At 55.8% G+C, this 13,094-nt stretch overlaps 1 protein-coding gene across 3 annotated transcripts in view; it reads left to right on the forward strand.

The window, feature by feature from the left end:
* The first annotated feature begins 1,743 nt into the window (after positions 1 to 1,743).
* APBA2 (amyloid beta precursor protein binding family A member 2) overlaps positions 1,744 to 13,094 on the forward strand; it is a 229,487-nt gene continuing 218,136 nt past the window's right edge. For 2 of the 3 annotated variants that reach the window (XM_067030091.1, XM_067030095.1), the window contains exon 1: positions 2,286 to 2,421. The gene's annotated coding sequence lies outside the window, so the exon portion shown is untranslated. Of the gene's footprint in view, positions 2,044 to 2,285; positions 2,422 to 13,094 lie in introns of those variants that run through there. The other variant, XM_067030092.1, reaches the window with a different exon arrangement.

A 13,094-nucleotide genomic window follows, 5' to 3' on the forward strand; every position in this document is an offset into this window, starting at 1 on the left:
CAATGAGTAGTAGCCCCCTCTCGCTGCAACTAGAGAAAGCCTGCGTGCAGCAATGAACACCCAATGCAGCCAAAAAAAAAAAAAAAAGAAAGAAAGAAAAAAAACCCTCCTAGAAATAGAGTTCTTAGGTCAAAGTGCTTGTACATTTGTAATTTTGATAGAAATGATCTAATATTCCTTCATAGAAGTTGTGCTGATTTACACTTCCCAGGAGAAGTGCCAAAGTTCGTGTTCCCCCTTGCCCTCTGGAACATATTGTGTTATTGCACTTCTGGGTCTCTAACAGGCAAAAACCATGGCATCTAGGTATAGTGTTAATTTGCATTTATTATTCTGAATAAGGAGGACATCTTTTCAGATGTTTAAAAGTCATTTGTATTTCCTTTCCTGTGAACTCTCTGCTCCTTACCTTTGTCTGTTTTTTCTTTTGAGTTGTCCTTTTTTCTATTTCTAGATGCTATTGACATATTAGGGAAGTTAACTGTTGGTGAAATGAGTTGCAAATATTGTGCTTCTGGTTTGTTGTTGACTTTGCTTATGGTGGTGATTGCCAGGCAGGGATTTTTATGAAGTCAAATTTACCAATCTTTTATGTTACAGCTTTTCAGTTTTGTGGAATACTGAGAAGAGCCTTCCCTACTCCAAGATTCTTTAAAAATCCTCTGAAAAGAGATGGTTGGCTGGAGCCCGACAGACTCAGGAGCCCTGAGGCTGCGGCGGGCCTGTGCCTTTGACTCCGTGGACTGTGAACATCAGCCAATGTTGCTCCAGTGTGCAGGGCTGGGGTCTAACCCTGCTGGTTGGCCCAGAGCTTGCCCATGGGAAGAGGGGACCACAAACAGCAAAGACAGTTTACCTTAGGGCCAGGGGGATGGGTCAGGAACCTGCCCCTGGCCTGCTTCTGGGCTCTGCCTTTGTGGTCTTCTTTTGGCACTTGAGCTGCAAAGCTGCCCTACCAGGACACACCTCTGCCCCCCTCCCACCCAACTGGAGTCTCAGGCCCTCACTGTGAGCGTTGGGGGTGCCAGAGGGAGTTGCGGAGCAGGGAGGGAGACAGGCCCACAGGGCCCATTCACAGGAAGTCCACACCAAGTCTGCGCTGGTCCGGCTGGGGACTCAGCTTTTCCCAGGCCTCTGCTCAGGGAAGCAGGAGGAGGCCCACGCAGCCCTCCTCTTCCCTCTTCAGAACTGCCCCGACCGCAGTGGCACCCTAATCCAGCCAAAGGAGACAACAGAAGGCAAATAATCATGATTTGAGCGAGGGAGTCACCAGAGCCTGGCTTGGACCGACAAGGCACCCTGCGCACTACTCCAGGTGGAGCCCGCAGGTTACACGACTGTGTGGGACTGAATGAAATAGCCAGAGGGGTCAAAGGTGACACCAGCGTCTCCAGCATATTCTTCAGGGGGTTCCAGGGGGATTATTCCCACTGTAGGGTGGATCACCTCCTCTCCTTGGGATGTGTGTGGGGAGCTGGAAGTGGACATGGTTTGGGTCCTCTCCGTTCAGGACTGCAAGGAGGGAAAGGGCTGGGGCGAGGCCCTGGGGGAGGGGAGGCCAGTGGGCGAGGCCAAGGCAGCACAGGACATTGGAAACGGGGTGATGGGATGGTTCCCAGGGATCTGGCATGCAACCCGCGACTGGGGGATCTGCGGCGGGTAGGCAGCAGGGGTCCTCCCGTCCGGAAGGGGCTCTCCGTGGCCGAGATACCCCCAGGGCTTCTGGCCTGGGGGTCCCTCTCGCCACGCCGCCGCGCGGGGCCGAGCAGGGCGCGGTCGCCGGGGCCCCTCCGCCGAACGCACTCGGGAGCTCGCCAGGGGGCAGCGTGGCGCCCAGGGCAGGTGCGGGCGCAAAAAAGCCTCGCTGTCACCTGTTCCACCCGCCGGAGGACCAGACCCCAACGGTTCCCGATCCCGCAGGTCCCGGGCGCGCCCGAGAATTTGTGTGCTCCCCAGGACCCGGGGCGGTTGGGGGGCCGCGGCTTCCAGAGCTGGGCTCGAGCCCCCAGCCCCAAAGCCGGCCCCGCAGCATCCGGACTCCAGGTGCGCCCTCTTGCCCGCTGATTGTCCCGGCGCGGGCTCAGGGGAAGGGGCTGGGCACGCACGCATCTTTGTCCTCCTCCCAGTCTTCCCGCCGCGCGCTCTCGCCGGGCGGGGCGGGGCGGGGCGCGGGCTGCCAGCCGCAGGCCGGTGCGGGGTGCACCCGCGGGCCGCGCCGCGTGCGCCGGGCAGGGGCGGCCCTGCGTGCCGTACGCCGCGTCCGGGGCGCGCCCGCTGCTATCCAGCTTCCCGGGCTCCGCAGCATCTCGGTGCGCGGCTCACAAAGAGCTGCGGCGGCGGCCCCGCGCTCGGCCTCGCTGACGGAGCGGCGGCGGCGGGCCGGGGCGGCAGTGCACCCGCGCGGCCCCGCGCCCGCGCCAGGTAAGAGGGGGTCCGGGCCGCCCGACCCGCCCGCGGCCGCAGTCTGAGGGCGCCCGGGCGGGAGCGGGGGGCTGGGGGTCGGGGGGCGCAGACTGGCGCCCCCGGGACCGGCGGGCAGGCGCGGCGGGGCCGAGCCGGCGACTCGCGCATCCCGGGCGGGGGGTGCCGCGGCGAGGGGCGACCCGGTGCAGACCCGGGTTGCGGGCCGGCGGTGGCTGCCCTATCGGGTCCCGCCGGGCTGGCCGGGCCGCTGGAGCGTTCCGCGGCCCCGCTGGGCGCTGGCACCGAGTCCCGTGCCGGGCGGCAACTCCCGAGTTTGGGGTCGTTTCTGGGTTCCCTGCTTCCTGGGAAGCCGAGCCCCGGTCTTCGAGCCCTCCCCGTTTTCCCTTTATAACGAGGCCCAGCGGGAGAAACTCCTCAATTAAAAATTCCACCGCCAGGTGGGCGCTCCCCTGGGCGGCCGGCGCGGGGCTGGGGGAGAGGCGCGGACCTGCCCCACCGGGCTAGCCCCTTCCCTTCCCACCCCTCCACCACCCCGGCCAGGCTACTGCTGGGAAGTTGGGCTTCTGATGGTCAAGGCGAACGGCGAGCCCCTCGCCCCCGAGCTGGGCTGTGCGCCGGGCGGGCCTTGGTGTGCCAAGGCCGGGGGCGTACTTGCCATGGACCCGGTGCCGGTGCCGAGGGAGGGTCTTGAGGGGCCCACCCAGCCGGGGCCTCGCGGAGCGAGGAGGCTGAGATCAGCCTGTTGGTCTCAACTTAGTATTTACTTGCAGAAGGAAGACTTGATTTTTTTCAAAGCTATTCGGATACGGTCTGGCAGGGGCCAGCCTCAGTTCTGGTTAAGCGAACTCACAAATGGTCGTGGGGATGGTCAAGTACCCCAAACCGGGCATCTCCTTTGTTCCCTTCATTCTGTGGGCTGAGCTGTCCCTGACCTCTTCAGGCTCTGTCCCCTTTCTGATAATTCCACCCCCCACCGCCTTTGAGATAAACAGTGGTTTTAGAAATAACGACCTGAAAGCTTCAAGGGTGGGAACAGGACAGCTTTTCCTGGGGTTCACATTTGATGTGCTCTTTGGGTACCCAGAACCTGGTGGGCGGCTCCTTTCTTAGGCCTCTGGGTTAGTGGTCCTTCTGGTGAGGTGAGGTGGGGGGTCCCTCGCCTTCTTGTGGGTGGTGTCCATCCTGCAGGGGACACAGTGGGATTTCCCAGTCCACATCTGCCAGGATCCCCTGCCCTGTGCCCTCACTCCTGGGGGGCTGTCAATACTGCCTCCACTTGCACTCAGGAGGGGGCCTCCTGAGCAGAGAATGACCGCGGCTTGTAGCCTCTTGGGACTCTGGGTGGTGTCCAGGGCGAGTTGGAGCTTGCTGGGGGTCAGCTTGCTGAGCGGCTGCCTCCCTGGTGGGCACCACAGTACTGGCAGAGAGACCCTTGGAGTGGTCTCCAGGCTGGGCCAGGTCTGCGTGGTGGCACTAGTTTTGGGGTGACCTGTCTCTCCAGACCTCTGCTCATTGGTTGGGGAGCAGGGTGGTGTCCCTCCCCCAGTGCCTGCCTTTCTATCTCCAGGGTACTGGGCTTCTTCACGTGGGAGAAGTGTGGGCTGAACCAGATGGTGTGTGTGTGTGTGTGTGCGTGCGTGTGTGTGTGTGTGTGTGTGACTGGGCTTCTTCGCCTGGGAGAAGTGTGGGCTGAACCAGATGGGGTGTGCGTGCGTGCGTGTGTGTGTGTGTGTGTGTGTGTGTGTGTGTGTGTGTGAGACGGGGCTTCTTCGCCTGGGAGAAGTGTGGGCTGAACCAGATGGTGTGTGTGTGTGTTTGTGTGTGTGTGTGAGAGAATTGTGGGCTGAACCAGACGGTGTGTGTGTGTGTGTGTGTGTGTGTGTGTGTGTGAGAGAGAGAGAGAGAGAGAGAGAGAGAGAGAGAGAGAGAGGGACAGAGAGACAGAGAGACAGAGAGACAGAGAGAGAGAGCCAGGGTGGAGAGCCAGGGTGGGCTCTGGCAGGCGGGAGAAGCCCAGGCCAGTCAGTTTCTTGCTCTTTTGCACCTTGCTTGCTTTCTCTGGCACTCCGGGCTCCAGCTGTGGCTTGTTAACTTGTCTGCATGACTCTCCCTTGATTACTTCTAACCCTTTTTAAAAAAAAAAAAAAAAAAAATTAGTTTCACAGGAATAATTGGTGGGGATGGATTGTGAAATGGAGGCGCATAAATAATCCAATTTGCCAACTGAGCTAAGAAATGCTGGATAAAAATAAAAGATAATTGTAAAAGACACCAGTCGTACCCCTGAAGCTGAGAGGGAGTGCTAAAACACCTTGATGTTTCCTACACACAACTGAGGAACTCAGAGGAGAAGCATGTGTGGTGGTAGCCAGGCTTTGTTTAGATTGGGTGGCCCCTGAGGCCTGTTGGGGGAGGGTGCGGGCAGAGCCTGGGAGCACAAGCCCCCTCCAGGCCTCAGCGCTTCCAGGGCACCCCGCCTTCCCATCCTTGACCCTGCACACCTGACCCAGAGCCCCCTGCACACCTGACCCAGAGCCTCAACAGGTCAACGCCTCTGGTGACAATAGGGTCCGAAGTCTTGGAGAAACCTTTATTGTCAGGGGAGTCAGGAGGGCTAGGAGCAGGTGGGCACAGAGGCCCTGAGCTGGCCTCAAGACCTTCTGGAACAAGTGGCAGTAAGTAGCACGCCTGCCTTGCAGCCTGGCCTTGAGAGAGTGGGAGAGAGCCTGGGCTCACGTAGCCCTGACCTTGCTGGGGTGGGGAGGGGCGTGGGCACTGACTGCCATGTGGCTCCATCCCCAACTTAGGTCATGTTTGAGATGACTGCCTGCCAAGTGGGGGCTCTGGTACCCAGTTGATGGTCGGTGGTCGGGCGTGTGCCCATAGGGAGGATTCTCTGGCCCCTTCCTCTCCCGAGACCACGCCCACCCCCTGGGTCGGGTCCAGCAGAGCAACCTGCAGGCACAGGCTGAGTCAGCCGTTGTGGGCGCCGTCTTCCCTGCCTCTCCAGTAGCCAGTCCTCTGCTCTCCCTGTCCTCCTGGATGACAAGGGAGCCCAGAGCGGGCAGTGACCTCAGTGTCACGCAGCTGGGCTCTCTCTGTGGGGCTCGAAATTCCTGAGTCTGCTTGGGAACCCCCTCCATTTTGGCGGGTGCTGTTGCAGTGTGACTTGTGATTCCTCTGCCAGCTGCAGGGTGTCCCAGGGTGGGTTGGTCTGGTGTTTGTCACTCGAGCCCGCAGTGGCTCTCCAGTGCCCACTCCATACCCACATTCCTCGGCCTGATTTTTTTTCAAGTTCCCTTCCTCACTCCCAACCATACTGTCCAGGCTCTGGTCAGGCAGACTCACTGCCCAGGCTTGCTTTGCATTGTCCCCACTCCATCCCCACCTGCCACCTTAGCCTGGGGCCCTGTGTCCATCCTTGATTATCCCAGATGACTATGGGCTCTTTCCCTCTTATCCTTTGGTCACCAAGTTTGCCAAGCTCCTGCCTACCTCAGGGCCTTTGCACCTGCCCTTCCCCCTCCCTGGCACATGCCTCCTCCAGATGTCCACCTGGCTTGCTGTCTCACTTCCTTCTCTGTCTGTATTTCAGCTCCCAGACCACCCTGCATAAATTAGCATCACTTCCCCCTTTCATGTTAACCTTGCTTTGTGTTTCTTCTTAGTACCAAATACAGTTTGTTATTTATATACTTTTTTTATTCTGTCTCTTACTGCTCCAACACAGAGACTTTGTTGACCTCTGTATCCCCGGAGGAAAAATAGTGCTTGGCACCTCATACATCCTCAGTGGTACTTGTTGGATGAATGAATGAATGAATGAATGAAATCCCAGGAGCATCATGCTTCCTTCCAGCACAAACCTGGCACCCTGCTGCTCCCTTCCCAAGACCCAGCACTGGAACCAAGCTGGATTCACTGCCAGAGCCTTGAACAGAGCCTTGCCTGCAGTGGACAGGCAGGAGACAGCCATGGAATGGTGGGGGGCAGGTCAGATGTCGCATAGGCCAGAAGACAGCATGGCCAGGAAGGCAATCCAGCCCCGGGAGTGGGCATTATTATCCTTCACAGAAACTCCCTTTAGGATTTTTCTGTTGTCTGGATGTTCTGCACTTGGGCTGTCCCTGCAGTCAGCTGGGTTACAGATGTGCTGAGAATGATGCCCCCTCTTTTTTAAAAAAAATTTTATTTTATTTTTATTCATTTATTTGGCCGCGTTGGGTCTTTGTTGCTGCACACGGGCTTTCTCCAATTATGTCAAGTGGGGGCTACTCTTCGTTGCAGTGCACGGGCTTCTCATTGCAGTGGCTTCTCTTGTTGCTGAGCACAGGCCCTAGGCACGCAGGCTTCAGTAGTTGTGGCTCTTCGGCTCAGTAGTTGTGGCTCTTGGGCTCTAGAGTGCAGGCTCAGTAGTTGTGGTGCACGGGCTTAGTTGCTTTGTGGCATGTGGGATCTTCCCGGACCAGGGCTCGAACCCATGTTCCCTACATTGGCAGGCGGATTCTTAACCACTGCACCACCAGGGAAGTCTGATGCCCCACTTGGCCAGGTTCCCTTTCTCCTCCATCTGGAGGTTTCTAAACTGGTCTTTTCCCTTATGTCAGACCCGACATCTCCAGGCTCCCGGCTGCTCTGCCTGACCCTGTTTGCCAGCCTTCCCCAACCTGATTCTCCCTGTCTGTGGTCTGGCCCTGCTGGGGAAGGAGCTCTGGTTTTATAAGGAGAAAGGCTCTGCCACTAATCCCGGGGGCCTTGGGCGAGTCACTGGCTTTGGGAGCCTTTCTCACCATCTGTCACATGTGCATGACAGCTCTCGCCAAGATAGTTTTGAGGTCCAGACGAGATCCAGCATTGAACTGATTTGAAATACTGGTACGTGACGACCAGGGCTTTGTGGGGTGCTGGTGGCCCTAGGCCTGCTGTGGCTTCTCCTATTCTACTGAGAGTTTGAAGGGTCAGCTCTGCTAGCTTCATGTACGACTAGTAAGGGAACGTAGTGCTTCCTAAAGTGTAAAGTGCCATTCTGATGTAAGGGGCTGCATCTGTGGTTTTGCGTCTAAAGGATCAAAATTACGAAAGAAAAAATATGGGGTTGAGATGCCAGCGTCTCCTGACCACAGAGATATTTGCATCTTGTGGTTTTTCTGAAAACGGAAGCATGCTGGCATTCGAAGGTGGTTTTGGATGGAGAAACCGACTGGAATTAAACACACGTCATTGGGCACTTATGTTCTGTTGCCTTCTCTCCCTCTGCATGTGCTGTTTTATTTTTTATTTTTATTAAAAAAAAATTTTTTTTTGCATGTGCTGTTTTAAATAGTTTCCCGCCAAGCCCGAGAGACAGGTCTTCACTTGGCAGTGAGGGGGCTGAGGACCAGGCAGCTGTGACTTGCCCGAGAGGGCTGCTGTTTCAGGGCAGCGCTGGCATTGGATGGAGAGCCCAAAGCCCCATGACCACCCCCCACCCGACTCCCTCATCTCTTCCATCCTCCCTAACCCCTATGTCCCACTGGGGCCCAGTTTGCATCAGATTTTTTTTTTTAATTAATTAATTTATTTTTGGCTCTGTTGGGTCTTTGTTGCTGTGCGTGGGCTTTTCTCTAGTTGCGGCGAGCGGGGCCTGCTCTTCATTGTGGTGCACTGGCTTCTCATTGCGGTGGCTTCTCTTGTTGTGGAGCACGGGCTCTAGGTGAGTGGGCTTCAGTAGTTGTGGCACGTGGGCTCAGTAGTTGTGGCTCACAGGCTTAGTTGCTCCGCGGCATGCGGGAACTTCCTGGACCAGGGCTCGAACCTGTGTCCCCTGCATTGGCAGGTGGATAGCCCTCAGATTTGTTTTTAAACTGGGTGGGCGTGACCAGGACTTGTGACCACTTATGTGATGGGTACAGGGGTTCATTTTCAACCTGTGCCTAGAAAATCTGATGGTGGTGACCTGTTGCCCTGAGCTCTGGTTGGCGGTTGGAGAATAATGGACATGTCACAGGTGACCCAGGGTCCTTCAGGGGGACAGCAAGAGGGCTTGGGAGCTTGCCATCCAGGACAATAGCTAACATTGTTGGTGGATTGGTAAGGTGTTTTTCCTTTTTTCCCTCGGAGGTACCATGGATTCTTTGCACTTCCTGCCCCTGGAATCAACTCTGAAACGTTCAGGCACTTGTTCTGGACAAATTTTAATTAGTCAGCAGTCACTGAGTAGGAGCACACTTTTGGCATTGAGAATTTTCAGCTGGGAGATATACACATATATATGTATAATTGTATTTTTAAAATATGTATATATATTTATTTCTCATTGGATTGGTTTTACATTCGCGGAATGGATTCTCACGCAGGCAGCTCTAAATATGTGTTTCTCTGAACTGTTGTGGGCCCCGCTAATTTTCATTAAAAAATGTAGTGTATCGTTTTTCCCAGTTTGTCTATCAGTTGTCTTGGAAAAATCCATTGTTTCGAAACTAGGAGACCCGTTTGCTGAGTGAGTGCCTACATTTAGGGATGATGGATTTCTCAGGCCCCTCTGGCAGCAAGCGTGCACGTTGCTCCAATAAAACACGGTTTACGTTCCTCAGTCTTTTGGTGTAACGAGCGGGCCATGTGCTCTGACATATGTCCATGTTATCCAGAGCTGGTGACAGCTGTCAGGGGTGGGGAACCGGAAGCTCCAGAAAGCCTCCAGCAGCTGGCCAGCCAGCGTGGCTGTTGGGAGTTCAAATGACTCCTTCTAAGAGGGGCACCCGGAGGCCTGTGCTTCCTTCCCTGCCAGCCACCAGCTGCGGTGAGGATGGAGCGAGACCCTGACGGCTAGATCGTGAATCCCTGAGGCAGGCCTGACCTATGGCCCCTCCTGGACATGCCTTTATCCGTGTACGTGTGCTGTGAAGATTCTGCCTGTGACCTTTCCGTGCCCTTTGGGTGGCCGACAGGAGCAAGCCAGTGTGTGGTAGGGTGGACGTGCCGTCTGCTTCCTGATCTTGGGGGGATATCTCTGTGCTGTTTCTTGGGTTGGAAACTCTGACAGCAGAAGCCCCTCCAGACCAAGAACTCTTGATTGTGTCTCTCCTTCGGGCTTTAAGAGATTTCAGCTTTTCAATTAATTGCATTTCATTAAATAACGGTTTTCTTCATGATCACAGGCTGGTTTGTGCTTAATCAGCAGTGAGGGCTGTGTGGCTTCAGTGGCCGTGACCGCGCCCAGAGGCAGAGGCGCCTCTCGCTTGCATCGACTTCATTGGGGGAGCTGCCGTGGGGGCCCCTGGATGTGGCATCGTGCTCCCCACTCCTCGCTTTGGGAACCCTTGCCTTCACTCTGCGTGTGTTGCTACTTTCATCTGTCGTATAAGATGACCTGTCTAATAATGGAAATTAAAGGGTGCCAGGCACTTAAATGGCAGCCCCTTCCCCACCCCCGGCGTTCACCTCTCGGCCCTCTGAACTCTGGGGTCACTGCAGTGCTAGCCCCCGAGCCCCTTTGCTGGGAGCTCCATCTGTCCATCCATCTGCCCATCCATCCATCTGTCCGTCCATCCAGCAGGTATTTCCTGAGCGCCCGCTCTGTTCCATCACTCCCAGTCCCTGTCCAGAGCTGAGTGGAGTAAGGAGAGAAGAGCGGAGAGGGGGGCTGCTGTAGAATGCGGGCGGGCATTGGAGCCCAAGGCTGCCTCTGGCTCCAAAGTGCTCCTGGAGCAGCCCAGGCTAGAAGGTTTGAGCACCCGGCGTGGGGGGTGCGGGTCAGGGACCCCATCCTGGAAGAGTGAGTGGGTTTGCCTGTCCAGAGCTCAGGCCAGAAGAGCCTCCAGGCAGAAGGGCCAGCCTGGAGTGGGGGACCCGGTATGGGGGGGGTGACCTGAGTGTCTGGCAGTAGGATAATGTGGTTTGGGCAGGTCAGCAGGAGATGGCGGGTCCTGACCGTCAGGGGCTTGAGCTGCCTTGGAGGCCTGGGGGAGTCTTGCTGTGGTTGCGGGTAGAGCAGGTGGGGTGACACGCACTCTGCCCGGCATTGTCCAGCTGAATCTAGGAGGTGTTTCCATCACCCAGCTTCAGGACCAGTTGGACCACCGGAGGGGTGGTGAAGGATGAGGAGGAGGCTGTGATGAGAACCTGGGGAGGGCGTGGCGATTGGGCGGTGGAGGTACATGGAGGGGTGCCTCCAGGCTCGAGGGGGGCTCTAGGAGGGGTGCTGCCAGGAGGCGTGGGGAGGGAGGAAGGATGGAGCCCAACACCTTATGTGGGAGGAGGCTGCTGCCGCCACGTCCCGGCCTTGCTAGCTCGGATGTTTAATTTTACCCTTTAGAGATTTACAGGCTTTCTAGATTAAATTGCCACTATTCCTCTATAAGAACAACAAAATCCATGACAGACCATAAATCACATTATTAATTTGCTCACATGGAGTTAACCTCTGTGGCCCCACTGACTTACTCAGAAGGATGAAGGATGCCTGGAAGACAGGGAGGCCTCTGTCCAGTTGTCAGCGAGCGTGAAAGGCTAGAGGGACCCAGGTCGCGGTGGCCGGGCTGCCCTGCCCACCAGGTGGCCGCCCTCGTCCCATTGCCAGCCATGGTGGCTTCCTGGCCTCTGTAGGGAGGGGGACCGGCTTCTGCACCAGCCGTGCAGAGGGCAGAGGGCGTGGGGAAGCTGGGCTGCAGGTCAGGAGGCTGGGCTCTAGTGGCCTCTGCAGGCTGCTGAGCTCTGTGGGGGTTCTTGGAGGGCCCCTCTCAGGAGCCCTGAAAGCCTGGGCACCCGAGTTCCTGCCCAGTCTTCCCCTTTCAGGCTCTGGTGGGCTGTTCATCCTCCGAGTAACAGTGGGTCAGAAAACATGTCTTACAGTTGCTCCCCTTTCCGGACACTTGGACAACCTGCTCTTTGCGTTGGTACAGGTGGGGGTGGGCACCATTCCGTCTCCGTGGCCCGAGGCTCAGCCTCTGCGGGGAGCTGGCTAGGATGCTGGTGAATGCGTCTTTCACAGCTTACTGCCTGCCGTGCGCTGGAGCTGGAAACTGCCTGCTAATTGTGGGGCAGTTAGAAGTCATGATTTGTTGGGAGAAAGGTGCATTTGTTGGGGTAAGGGACTCTCCCTGTGTGTTGACCTTTCCGCCTCCAAGGGCCAAGTGACTGCTCTAGGTAGGGACGGGTGGGGATTGCGTGCTGCAGGGGGGCAGGCCTGGGGCTCGCTCTCCTGATGGTTTTCATCAGACACCGAATATTACACTGCAGTTCGTGTTGACTGATAGCCCAAACCGACTTTCTTCCTTTACAGTGAAATAGAGAAGCCAGACTTGGTGTATTTAATATCCGATATTTCATGGCAGAAAGGCAGTGGTCACGCTGGTGGCGTGGCTGCCTCTCTGTGCTCACGCGTGGTACCCACAGCCATAGCTGGGCCGTCCTGTGCAGCCTTGATTAGCAGCTGCTGCTGACTGACTCAGAAGATTCTGTAAAATCCACGTGTATTTGTAGAAATACAAATAGAGTTTAATGTCCCAATGTAATGGTCACTTCCTTGAAGTGAAATTAGCTCTGGTTTCAAGGAAGTAAATGGAGGCATAACATATTAATTTGGGACTGAACTGTGTCTCGCTCACCCGAGTTCCCAACAGTGGTCTGCAAGCTGTTGTGCATTTTCCTTATGGAAACCATCTGGGCTGACAGAGTCCTGGAGGCCGTGGTGGGTGTTCATCATCCAGAATTCCTGGCAGTGTATCGCTCACATCCATCTGGACCTCACATCTCATGCCCTGACACCAAAAACACATGTTCCCCTCCACACTGTGTGCTTCGTGGAAGATGTTCTAACACATTCCTCATCTTAAAATAATGCACTGTCCAAGAAAAAGGCAAACAACTGAGTAGAAAAAGGGACCAAAGACATTTCACCAAAAAGAAGGCCCAGTAACCATATGGAAAGGTCCTCAACTCCATTAGTCATCAGGGAGGGAAATGAAAAATAAATTGTAAATGTTTTAGGGTTCTCCATAGAAACAGACCATAGTGTATGTGTGTGTGTGTGTGTGTGTGTGTGTGTGTGTTTGTGTGTTAGTTATATATTCGTTTTTTTGTTTCTTTTTGGCTGCGCTATACATGGCTTGCAGGATCTTAGTTCCCCAACTGGGGATTAAACCCGGGCCATGGCAGTGAAAGCACCGAGTCCTAACCACTGGACCGCCAGGGAATTCCCTATATTTGGAGATTTATTATGAGGACTCACATGATTATGGAGGCTGAGAAGTCCCCAGGTCTGCGGTCAGCAGCTGGAAGCCAAGAAAGCTGGTGTGTAGTTCAGTCTGAGACTTGAAGGCCTGAGGACCCAGGGGGCCCATGTGTGAATCCCAGCCCAAGGGCAGAAGATGAGGTGAGAGGTCCCAGCTCAACAGTGAGGCAGAAAAAGGGGCAAATCCCTCCTTCCTCCACCTGTTGTTCTGTTCAGGCCCTTAGTGGGTTGGATGCCCACCCGCATTGGGGAGGGTGTCTGCTTTACCGGGTCCACTGATGCAAATGCTCATCTCATCCAGAGACACACAGACACACCCAGAAATAATGTTTAATCTGGGCGCCCTGTGGCCAGTCAAGTTGACACATAAAATTACCCACCCCAATTTGATACCATTACACACCACCAGAAGGGCTAAAATTGAAAAGAGCATAAACTAGGCATTGAAGAGGATGTGGAG

The sequence above is a fragment of the Kogia breviceps genome, chromosome 3 (assembly GCF_026419965.1).
Source record: "Kogia breviceps isolate mKogBre1 chromosome 3, mKogBre1 haplotype 1, whole genome shotgun sequence".
Lineage (NCBI taxonomy): Eukaryota > Metazoa > Chordata > Mammalia > Artiodactyla > Physeteridae > Kogia > Kogia breviceps.